Raw genomic sequence first — 10873 nt, 5'->3', positions numbered from 1 at the left:
TGGACTACAAATGAAGTTGGATGTGTCGTGTCTCATCTATGTTGTTTATGTATCTCACCTCTGTTGGCAATGCTCTCGTAGACATGTATGCCAAGTGAGGTCATGTTTCAAAGGCGCGACAAGTGTTCAACCGGATACCTTCTCTAGATGTTGTCTCTTGGAGGGCACAGATTGCAGGATATGCACAAGAGGGTCATGCCGAGCAAGCACTTGACTGTTCTGAAGAGATGCAACGTTCCAAACGAAATGACCTTCATATGCATGTTGAAAGTATGAGCCACAATCGGACCAGTTGACAAGCATGTGCATCCAGACATTGTGCCATGATCAAGCAACTGACAAGCGAAAACAAATCCATGACGAGATTTCAAGGCAGGGGTTGCTGCAGAATGACATTGTGCTCTGCAATCTAGTGGACATGTATGCCAAATGCGGTGCACGATTACTGTTTGGCAGGCTGCCTTCTTGGAACGTTATCTCTTGGACTGCACTGGTTGCAAGATATGTACAAGAAAGTCATGCGGAGCAAGCAAAAACAAATCCAGGGTGAGAAATGTGCAGCCGCCATGAAGAGAAGTTCTCTTGTTTGTCTCCTCTATGTGCGTGCTTCTCACAAAAGAGGTGTTATTCTCAATCTAGGAGAAGCTCGGCAGCTCGGCGCAGTAGCTTCAGTGCATCTCAACTATACAAAAGGCAGGATGACATTCTTGATGATCCCTCATGCTGAAGCAAAACTCAATAGTACCTCTACAGAGACCATGCCCACTTCAAGCCCATCCCTACTACTCTGGCCAAAGTGTGGAAATCGTGCACAAGGCCTGCTCTTATCACAATTGGACTGAGATTTTTTTAAGCAGAGATCAGTCATCAATGAGCCAGCACAAATATGCATGCCAGTACGTTGAAGAAAGAGCGGGTTGGGCAAAAGCCTCCTTTCTCTTGCGCCCACCTAATGTTGCTCATCAATAGTAGAAAGAACATCGCCACACTTCTCTCTAGGCCACACATCAACAGTAGAAAGGTGCCCACGAAAGGGACAAATATGGTTAGGGTGCACTCTGTGACGCATCAAGGCTCTGAGAATAAGGGTTTTCAGCAAGCTCAGCTAGCGTTTGTGGAGATGTGGTTGCTAAGCTACAGTCATAACCTGGCTACTAGTGAATATTTGACATTTTAGTACATTGCACAAGTGCTGGGTGATTTGCACCCGTATATTCTAGGGTTAAGAAAGGGGATCATGATTACCCTTGTGGGCTGGGCGGCCAGTCAGTGGAGCGTTGCACACTATCTTGAAAGCATGTGCCATGATCGAAGACAAGGGGAACCAAATCCATGGCTAGATTGCAAGGCCTATGCAACTGCAGCAGCAGAGAGAGACATTGAGCTAGCAACGGCTTTGAGGTAACAACTCTGAAACTCTCTTCACAAAAATTTTGAACTTTGTATTTTTTTTCTCTATCCCTTTCTCCTGCTGCTTTTCTTCGATCTCATCAGGGTCATAAGTGCTACATCTTCCACCACCTAAGGTCTGCACCACATCCATCACCTCCACAAAAAACTGCACATCCTTGGTCTTCTTGTTTCCAATCATGATAAAATTATGCAAGTGAAAGTGCAGCAGGGTAATCATTTCCTTCTCTGCAGGTTGAAAAAAATTATGCTTGATGTTTCTATACGTAATATCAACTTTCTTGTAAACTTTAATGGTTGAATACCTAAAACCATTGGTGTGTGCCTCTAATGTACCACTCAACTTGCGTCCCTTGCCTCCAAAGACAGGCCTAATCCATAAATCTGATAGTCTTATAGGTTTTGCTTTCATAAGTTATAGTTTTTCTTGTGTCACTAACGTGGCCCTCTCTACCTTCTCTGATTCCCTCAAAGCAACTTGGCAACGCAACGTCTTAATCAGCTGGACTACTTGGTTAGTGTGTCTCACATCACTGGATCGGAAGGAAACTTCCTTCCAGTAAATTGCACTGAGGAGCTTCTGTGATGCCAAGTTAGTGGTAGAATAACCAGCACCGGGCACATTGAAAATCATTCGAATGAAGGAGTGGCCTGCATCCTATTGGCTGGTAACACTCTTTATAGTAGCTATGTGAAAGGGATCCATTAAACCATAAACTGGCAGCAAAATTGACTTGTTCTTCTGATCTACCTAAATCATTAATTCTTTTGAGAAAGGAATATCATCTAGATTCTGATAGGCCACTAAATCTCCAGTGGACCACACCCTGCTCATCTCCTTGGCCCAGACCCCAGAAGCCAACAGCCTCCTAACAGTCTCTTCATTCTTTTGTTGAGCAAGCTCCGCTTGTTGCTACTTGCACACTGTGAGGCAGCTCAAGAACACAAGAAGGCCACTATAGCTCGCTGACTCACCACCTTCGGAACACTTACACGCACAAGGGGCACCACCAGCTTCTCTAGCTGGAAAGAAAATTAGCAGTAGACCACACCTTTCCTCATATCCCTACTCCTATACCCTCATTCATCCACCACCATCACACACCACAGGCTCAAATCGGAAAAGCAAGACACCTCTATTGCTTAATCTACAATTCAATCAGCGGAGTACAGAGGGAAACTTACAATTGTCCAAACACAAATACAAGAAATAGTGATAGAAGCTTGTCGAGCTACAACCTGATCACATCAGCACCTATACTGCCAACACACACAAAAAAAACCAAGGCTCTCTCTCTGGTCAGCATCCACTCTCTGCCTGCAATCGTCGCCCACACAAAACCAGCTACTCTCTCTTCTGAAGGCGCCCACACCAGCTAACCTTCAACTTCAGCAGCTCCCACTCTCTGTGTGCCGAGACCAGCAGCTTTGCTAACACCAGAGCCTCTCAGCTTGTTAGTTCCTCTCACTCTTCACACTGCAGCTCTCTCTTCCTCTTGTATCCAGCCCAAGCCACATCAACTCAAGGCATCATCGACTCTTCACGGCTCCCTTCTCACACGGCCCACACCAAACCTGTCAGTTCACTTGCAGAGCCCCCAAGTAAAACCACTAGGCGGCCATCTCACTGTTATCCGGGCGTCAGTCACTCACCTCCTCAGTCGCCGTCAGCAGCCAGCCCTCTTTCACGTTTGTCCTCTACCCGCTGGTCAGAGTTGCTTCACTGGATCAACTGGCCTTCCACACGGCGGCTACCTAGAATCACCAGCCCACCGTCTACCAAACCTTCACACCTGCTAGCTCTCACTCAAATCAGTTTTAGCTCCCAGGCCATATTCTACAGAGCGGCTACCAATGTCTGCAGCTCTTCCACGATCACCCTTACTTTTAATGAGGCGGTTTCCAACTCAGTCGCGCTGACCACACCAACTGGCTCTTTGCTATACCAGGCGACTCCAGACCTTCTCCAGCACTGCGTCGTCACTCCGAGCCATTGCTCACAAGGTATTTCCACATGTTAACACCTCTCCCTTTGCACGATCACCCTAGGGGCTGCCCCAGCAAGGGGGTCCACTCTCTCTCTTCAGCGACCCGATCTCTCAAACTTGGCGGTCTTTTTTCCCTCGTAATAGCTGCTGCAGCACCTCTGCAAGCAGTCTCTCCAGCCACCTATCCACGCTCTTCTCTTCCAGCGCCTGTAGAAAAACCGTCGCCTTCCTTGTTACCCGGTTTTACCAAGTTTATATCCGCCCGGCGTCCTTCAGTAGAGAAGCCCCTTGTACCCTTGGTGACCACCAGCGCTTCACTGCTCTTCTCTCCCAGCACCTGCAGCAGCAAGGCGATTCTCCCTTTCTGTTCCCGGCGGCCCCTTCTCTTTGGCGATCCTCTGCAGCGCCTTCTTACCCGGTTCTTCTCTTCTTTTTTCAAGGCGACCCCTTCCTCACGCCCTCGAAGCGGCCAACTTCTCTCCAGCATTCTAGACATCTAGTTGGCAGCCCATAAGGCCTTCCATGTGGCCTCCTACAAATTGGCCATGTGCATCATATATTTTTTTATTTTTTTAAAAGCCTCAAAGCCACAAAATAATGGCCACCCACTAATGCTAAAAGACTCTCTTTCTCCTTTCTTCGGATCATCACGCCGCGTCCACAGCTTTCTGGTCAGCAGCATCATTATTTCCAAACACATCAATCGGTGCCCTACTTTTAGCAACCATCCGTACACCACACCATTGCTATAAAACTTTCAAATCCAGCATTTGCTCCCAAAAAAACACGTGCATATACCGACTCACTGTAAAACCACTTGGCTTGTACACTTGCCAGGGCATTCAGGGCAAAGTTTTACTGCACACCATGCATCCCATATGTACACGGACTCAAAACACCTTTACAGAAAAATACTTGACATACTTTGCCCAACCCCCAGTCTGCTGAATCATTCATGATCAGCAGTAAAAAGCATTTCAAGACCTAAATCCATATCCAAAAACTGCCCTTTATCTGGAATCATATCTTCAGACACTGCATCCTGTACAATCACCATCAAACGTGCATAATACTTCTTCAACCTGTATCCATTTACCCTGGAAGCATGTAAAGTCCTATCTAAATTTGCCAATTGATAGGTGCCATTTGCAAATCCTTGCATCACCAAGAAGGGTCCTTCCCACTTAATTTGGAACTTCTTATGAAAGGCATTATCCAGCCTGCTATTATAACGTAATACCAAATCATCCTTCATAATTCCCTTGCTTTTAATCTTCTTGTTGAACTTCTCCAGCGTCCTTGCCTGCATATCTTCATAATGCTTCAAAGCATTTTCCCTGTTCAGCTGTGCTTCTTGTAAATATAACAGCCGCTCTTTAAGGGCATCTTTAGGCTCTTCCAAAAGCTTCTCCAACATTTTAACAGTTGGTATCTCCACCTCAATAGGCAATAAGGCTTCCTTCCCATAAACAAGATAAAATGTAGTGAAACCCGTACCAGTCTTAATTGCTGTCCTGTATGCCCACAAGGTAGCAGGCAACTCCAAATCCCAATTCTTACCTTGTTGCTCTGTCACCTTAGATAAAATCTTGATTAATTCACCATTAAAACACTCATTCAGGCCATTACACTGTGGATAGTAAGGTGTGGTAAAACCGCGACTGATCTTCATCTTTGTACACAAATAATCCATAAGCTCTGCTCTCAAACTTGGACCCTGATCAGAAAGCAATTCCAATGGCACACCAAACTTACAGCAAATATCCTGATATACAAACTTTGCCACCTCCTTAGCAGTAATTTGTTTCACTGCCTTTGCTTCCGCCCATCTAGAAAGGTAATCAACTGCAGTCAAGATGTAGCACTTCCCTCGGCTGGTAATAGGCAATGGTCCCACAGCATCAATTCCCCATTTTTCAAAAACATCATAAGCAAGAATTGTCTTCCTCATTTCAGGCTTTAATATCCGTCTACTGTGAGCTTGGCATTGTTTGCATGACCTGCACCAATGATTAACATCCTTATGTACACTTGGCCATACATAACCTTCCTGCAATACCTTATGCAAGGTAATCTTTGAGGCAAAATGTCCACCGCATGCTCCTTCATGGTTTTCCTTAAGAATTTTGTAGATTTCTTCCTTCCAAGGTACCCGTCGCATTATCAAATCAATTCCCTTCAAATACAAAGCATCACCAATCATCACATACCTTGCAGCTTTCCTGATGAAACCATATTTTTTTGATCTTTCAATACCATTAGGAATCATCCCTATTAACAAAAACTCCTCAACTTCCTGTAAATTCTCCCTGCCACCCACAATAAAATAATGCATGAGCTTTAAGAACAAAAACTTCACCAATCATTCCCTAGGCTGCTTCATGAGCCTCCTCATTATGGCCTCGATCCACATGCTTAAGACTCCAAGCTTTAAATTCCTTCAGCAACCCTTTAATCTTGAAACACATTTCTTTGAGTAACATATTCTTTGACTTCCAAACTCCCAATACCTGTTTTACCACAAGCAATGCATCTCCTCGAATGCGAATTCTGTGTACACCATGCTTTAAACATATTTGCAATCCAACTTCCAAAGTCAGATACTCCGCTTCATTGTTGCTATGTGCATCCACTTTAACACCCTTCTTAAAAACAAGGCAACCTTGCGGATCATAAAGCACCAAACCTCCTGAGGCTGCATCATGGCTTTTCCTATAAGAACCATCAAAATATAATAAGTGTGCATTCACCAACTCAGCCGCATCCTCAACTGGCCTCTTGATGGCCTCCTCCTTTATAAGAAGAGGACTCTCCTTATATGTCAGTAGATCAGCTAAGGTAGCCCTGGTACTCTCTTCCACCAAGAATGAGAAAGTAAATTCCTGCAACTTAATCACCCACTTCATCATAGCCTTAGATAAATTTGTGCCATTTATCAACTGTGGCAAAAAAGTGTAGCTTGTCAAAAACACAAAGGGGCGAGGCAACAAGTAATGGCGGAACCGCCTACATGCATAAAGTACACTAACCATAACAAGTTCCACCTCTGATAACAACCTTTCTCTGGCAAGTTTCTCTGCTAGCACAATAGACTGGTTGCATATAATGTGATTCTTTCCCCTTCTGTAACAACATGGCTCCAATTGCATCTTCACCTACTGAAGGATTGACATTAAATACCTGTTCCCAATTAGACGCCTGCATTGTAGGAATAGCTCCCAACACCTCTTTCACTTTTTGGAAAACTACCTCACACTCCTCCGTCCAATGCAAAGGATCATGCTTTGTTGCTTGCTGCAAAGGATATAATAACTGTGAAGATAGAGAGATAAATCGAGCCATATACTTCACCTTTTGCACAAAAGTAGCCAGTTGCCTTGTACTCTTTGGTGTAGGAAGAAGAAGAAGAGACTTGACTTTATCAGGATCTGGATCAATACCATTCTCTGAAACCACATGGCCCAAGAGCTTCACCCTCGGTTGAGCCAAAAAACACTTTTTTTGGATTTAATGGACCACCACACTCATCATAACGCTGAAAAACTGTAGCCAGCCTATCACAATGCTCTTGCCTGGAGCTGTATATACAAAAATCATCAATAAAATCTTTGACAAACTTGTTCAAAAAAGGAGATAATACCCAATTTGCCCTTCTCTGATAGTAGGCTGGTCCATTCATCAATCCAAAAGGAAGAACTTTATAGCAGAAACACCCCCACGATGTAATGAAAGTCGTCTTGCGCTGATCTTCTTCTGCAATCTTTAACTGGAAATAACCTGAATACCCATCACAAACACTATACCTTTCATATCCAGCTACAGTATCCAAGATCTCATCCAAAAAAGGTAGGGGGTAAGAATCCTTCTTTGTAGCAGCATTCAAAGGCTTGAAATCCACACATATACGCCACCTGCCATCCTTCTTTGGACTCACCACCGTAGGACTTACCCACTCAGCTGTATCCACTGGTGTAATGAAACCTGCACTCAACAGCTTATCAACTTCCTCTCTCAGGGCCTGCATTTGTTCTCGTCCCATCCTGTGAAGCTTCTGCCTAACTGTTTTTACACCTTCTTTCAATTCAATCCTCAAATCTGGCCCTTTGAACCCTTGAATCTCCCTATAAGAAGTGATGAACAATTCTGGAAAATGAGACAGCATATTAACATATCTAACCTTTTCTCCACTCGAGAGATCCGGACTCAGCATTCCTTCAATCAGCTCCTGCTTCTTCTCTCCTGCTTCTTCTTCACTTCTATCTTTGGCTGCAATAATTCCTCGATCACTTCATATGACCCCATAGTATCTTCTCCCTCAGCACCCACTTTCATGAACTTCTTTATCTTCATTACCTTGTTGCTCTGATATTAGGAAAGCCACATCTGCCTCTTCTCCACTAGAAGCAGTGGTCGATGAATCCATCTTTGATTCAGAAGTAGTGGTGGTAGTTTCCTCTTCACTTGAATCCTGTGGCCTCTCCCACACATCATTCAAAGATCTCCTACTATGCATCTCAAAAGATTTTTTATTACCCTGCTTATTATACAAAGAAATGGTCCCATACCTCCAGTCCTGTACTGCACCCACCACTCGCAACCAGGGTCGTCCAAGAATAATTGGAAAAGCACCAAGACCCACAGGCATCACATGAAAATCTATAGTAGCTTTGACATTAAAATCTTCAATTTCCAACTCCTTTATCATACCAAGACATTTTACCTTTTGATGATTAGCCATTCTGATTCGAAAACCAGAAACCCGAGACACTTTCAAGCCTGACTGCTCCACACATGATTGGGTAATCACACAGATTTGAGCTCCTCCATCTATATAGGCCTGACCAAGGTTCCTACCTTTACTCCACACCTCCACAATAGGGCAAATATCTGGAAGCTCTTCTAAAGATAGTACTTTGACTGACCTCTTTTCTGACTCCTTTTCCATTGGATTCACAAGTCCCTTCCATTGTCTTCTCAATTTTGGCACCATCTCCACCAACTGCCCAAAGGTGATGTTTGCCTTCCTGTTCACCAAATCAGATTTCAAGTCATAGCTGGTTTGCCCATCCCCCAGTGGGAAGTCTGACACCTGGAACCTTCTACGAGGCTTCCGTTTCCTTTTGGCTTTCACATCTTCTCCTTCCTGCTGCTTCCCCTTCTTACGGCTGGGTCCAGCCACCCCTTTTCCTTCTCTTTCCTCTGTTGTGCGCTTGCCAATAGGCATCACATCCCCTTCTTCTCTCACCTGAACATTCTCAAGAGTAACAACATTCATGACCTTTACCTTCCCCTTCTCCTCAGCTGTGATTCCACTGGGGCCTGCTTGATCCCTAATATCAATACCATAATCATTTGACCTATCAGGTAGCTGTGAAGGTAGTGGGTACATATCACCACCCATTCGCTGAGGCTTATCACAATCTGTACTCAGATGACCAAGCTCACCACAGTTCCAGCATGTAGGGATGAAACGATGGCCCCTACCACGACCACGTCCATACCCTGCTTGTCCATCTCCCCCTTCATAATTATTGCCTCGGCCTCTACCATGTCCACCACCTGTACTTCCCATTAAATTTAAGCTCAAATTCTTCATAAGATCAACCATTTGTTTCATATCCTGTCGCAATCCCTCATCAGAACCTGCAGGAACCATAGGTACTCCTTGACTAGCTTGTGGCACCATCTGCATAGCTTCGGCTTCAGTGGGCTTCATCCTCTCAATCACTGCATTCATGGGTGTAGCCTCCACTCTACGAATCTCCGGCTGTGCTACAGCTGGAATCATCCCCAGCTGATTCATCCGCTGCAGCTTCAAGTCTTTTGATTTAGCAATTTCCACCGCATCCTCAAAAGACCTGGGCTTCTTCAATTCCACTTTCCAGCGAATACTCCTCTTAAGCCCGGCTACAAACTTGTTTTTCTTCATCATGTCAGGGGGTACCTGGTCTTCCCCTAAAGCCCTGCATAGAGTCTTCCATAGCAAAGAAAATTCCTTCATATAATCATCTAATGATTCAAACTCACCTTGTGTCAGAGCTTGCACCTCATGCCAAACCTTGTCGGGGTCTTCTACCTTCTTGAACCTGTTGCTAAGTCTTTAATCCATTTTCAGTCATATCAAGATGTGGAACAGCAACCCCACATATGACTAATGCATAAGCTGGGTGCATAAGCTTTATGCATGCCAAGTGCTATAGCTAGGCATGCTAATAGCTACTGGCATGCACTGAGAGCTATACTCCTCTTTTACTTCTCCTCTTCTCTTCTTCTCTTCCTTTCTCATTTAATAAAATGTAGTTTAATTATAACTTTATTTGTATATAGAAATAATAAAATGTTGTTACTTATTGATTTATTTTGGTTTAATTTTGTAGGCTCTTCTTCTACATCTTCAAGTCAACACAAACAAGCTTATTGAAGTAAGAGCTCAACACTTACACCTCTCTTGATGTTTTTCATTATTATGGTGCACCCCCCATGGGTGCTTGTGAGTTTTTTTTTAAAATTAGTTATTTTGTGGCTTCATGAAGTATCTTTGCATGCAGCTTCATGAAGCTCTATTGATAGAGGATCTTTGTATGAGACTCTATGCATAGTGACTTTGCATGGGACTCTATGCATAGAGGCTCTGTGCCTTATGCATTATGGCTTTATACATGAAGCCTTTATGAATAAAGCCTCTTTGCATAAATCTCATGAAGCTCTATGCATGAATCTCCTAGACCCACACGTGTTTCCTCACGTCCATCTTCACCACCACGATGTAGGGAGTCTAGTGGGGGGTCTACTAGACGTAGTAGTAGCGCGACGGGGGAGTAGGGTGGTTTTTACTTTGGGAGAAGCTCTACTAAGTTCTCCACATCATCTCCGTATACGGAGAAGAGGGGGGTTCATCATCCCACACTTATGAGCCATCCCCAAGCAGCAGAGCTAGGACATACAACCTTTTTTTAAAGTTGGGGAAGATTGGGGAGTTCTATGAGATCTTCCCAGTCTTCCCTAGCTTTTTTGCAGGTTTATTTTCACTACTAAGAAACGTTATTTCATTTCTCCATAGCAAAATTTAGTTACTAATAATGTTGCTATGAGTAGCACTCATGCTACAATGACTAAATTGGAGAAGTGAATTTCATTGGTTGGAATTTGATCGAGAGAAAGCATGCATATATTGTAAGGTTTGTATGGAGGAAAACAATTGGAAAAGTGAATTTGCTAATGATTTTTATACTATAAGCAAGAAAGATATTGATGAAAAAGAGGCTAATTGTAGAAAAAGATCTAGGTTATTTTGGTGTGAAAATTGGAGAAGTGAATTTCATTGGTTGGAATTTAATTGAGAGAAAGCATGCATGTATTGTAAGGTTTGTATGGAGGATCCCAATTGGAAAAGTGACTTTGAAACAATAGGTGCTTAAAATATGCAGCATAGAGCCCTAAGCAAACATGCATGCTCTCTCACACATAGATTATCA

General features: G+C 43.8%; 1 pseudogene; it reads right to left on the bottom strand.

Moving 5' to 3' along the window:
• Nucleotides 1-1384: 1384 nt before the first annotated feature.
• On the bottom strand, nt 1385-2314 carry LOC147637867 (FACT complex subunit SPT16-like; annotated as a pseudogene).
• Nucleotides 2315-10873: the final 8559 nt, after the last annotated feature.

Source organism: Cibotium barometz, chromosome 6 (genome assembly GCF_041138505.1).
Source record: "Cibotium barometz isolate CiBa-2024 chromosome 6, ASM4113850v1, whole genome shotgun sequence".
NCBI classification, from domain to species: domain Eukaryota; kingdom Viridiplantae; phylum Streptophyta; class Polypodiopsida; order Cyatheales; family Cibotiaceae; genus Cibotium; species Cibotium barometz.
This window is presented reverse-complemented; position numbering and strand designations above follow the sequence as displayed.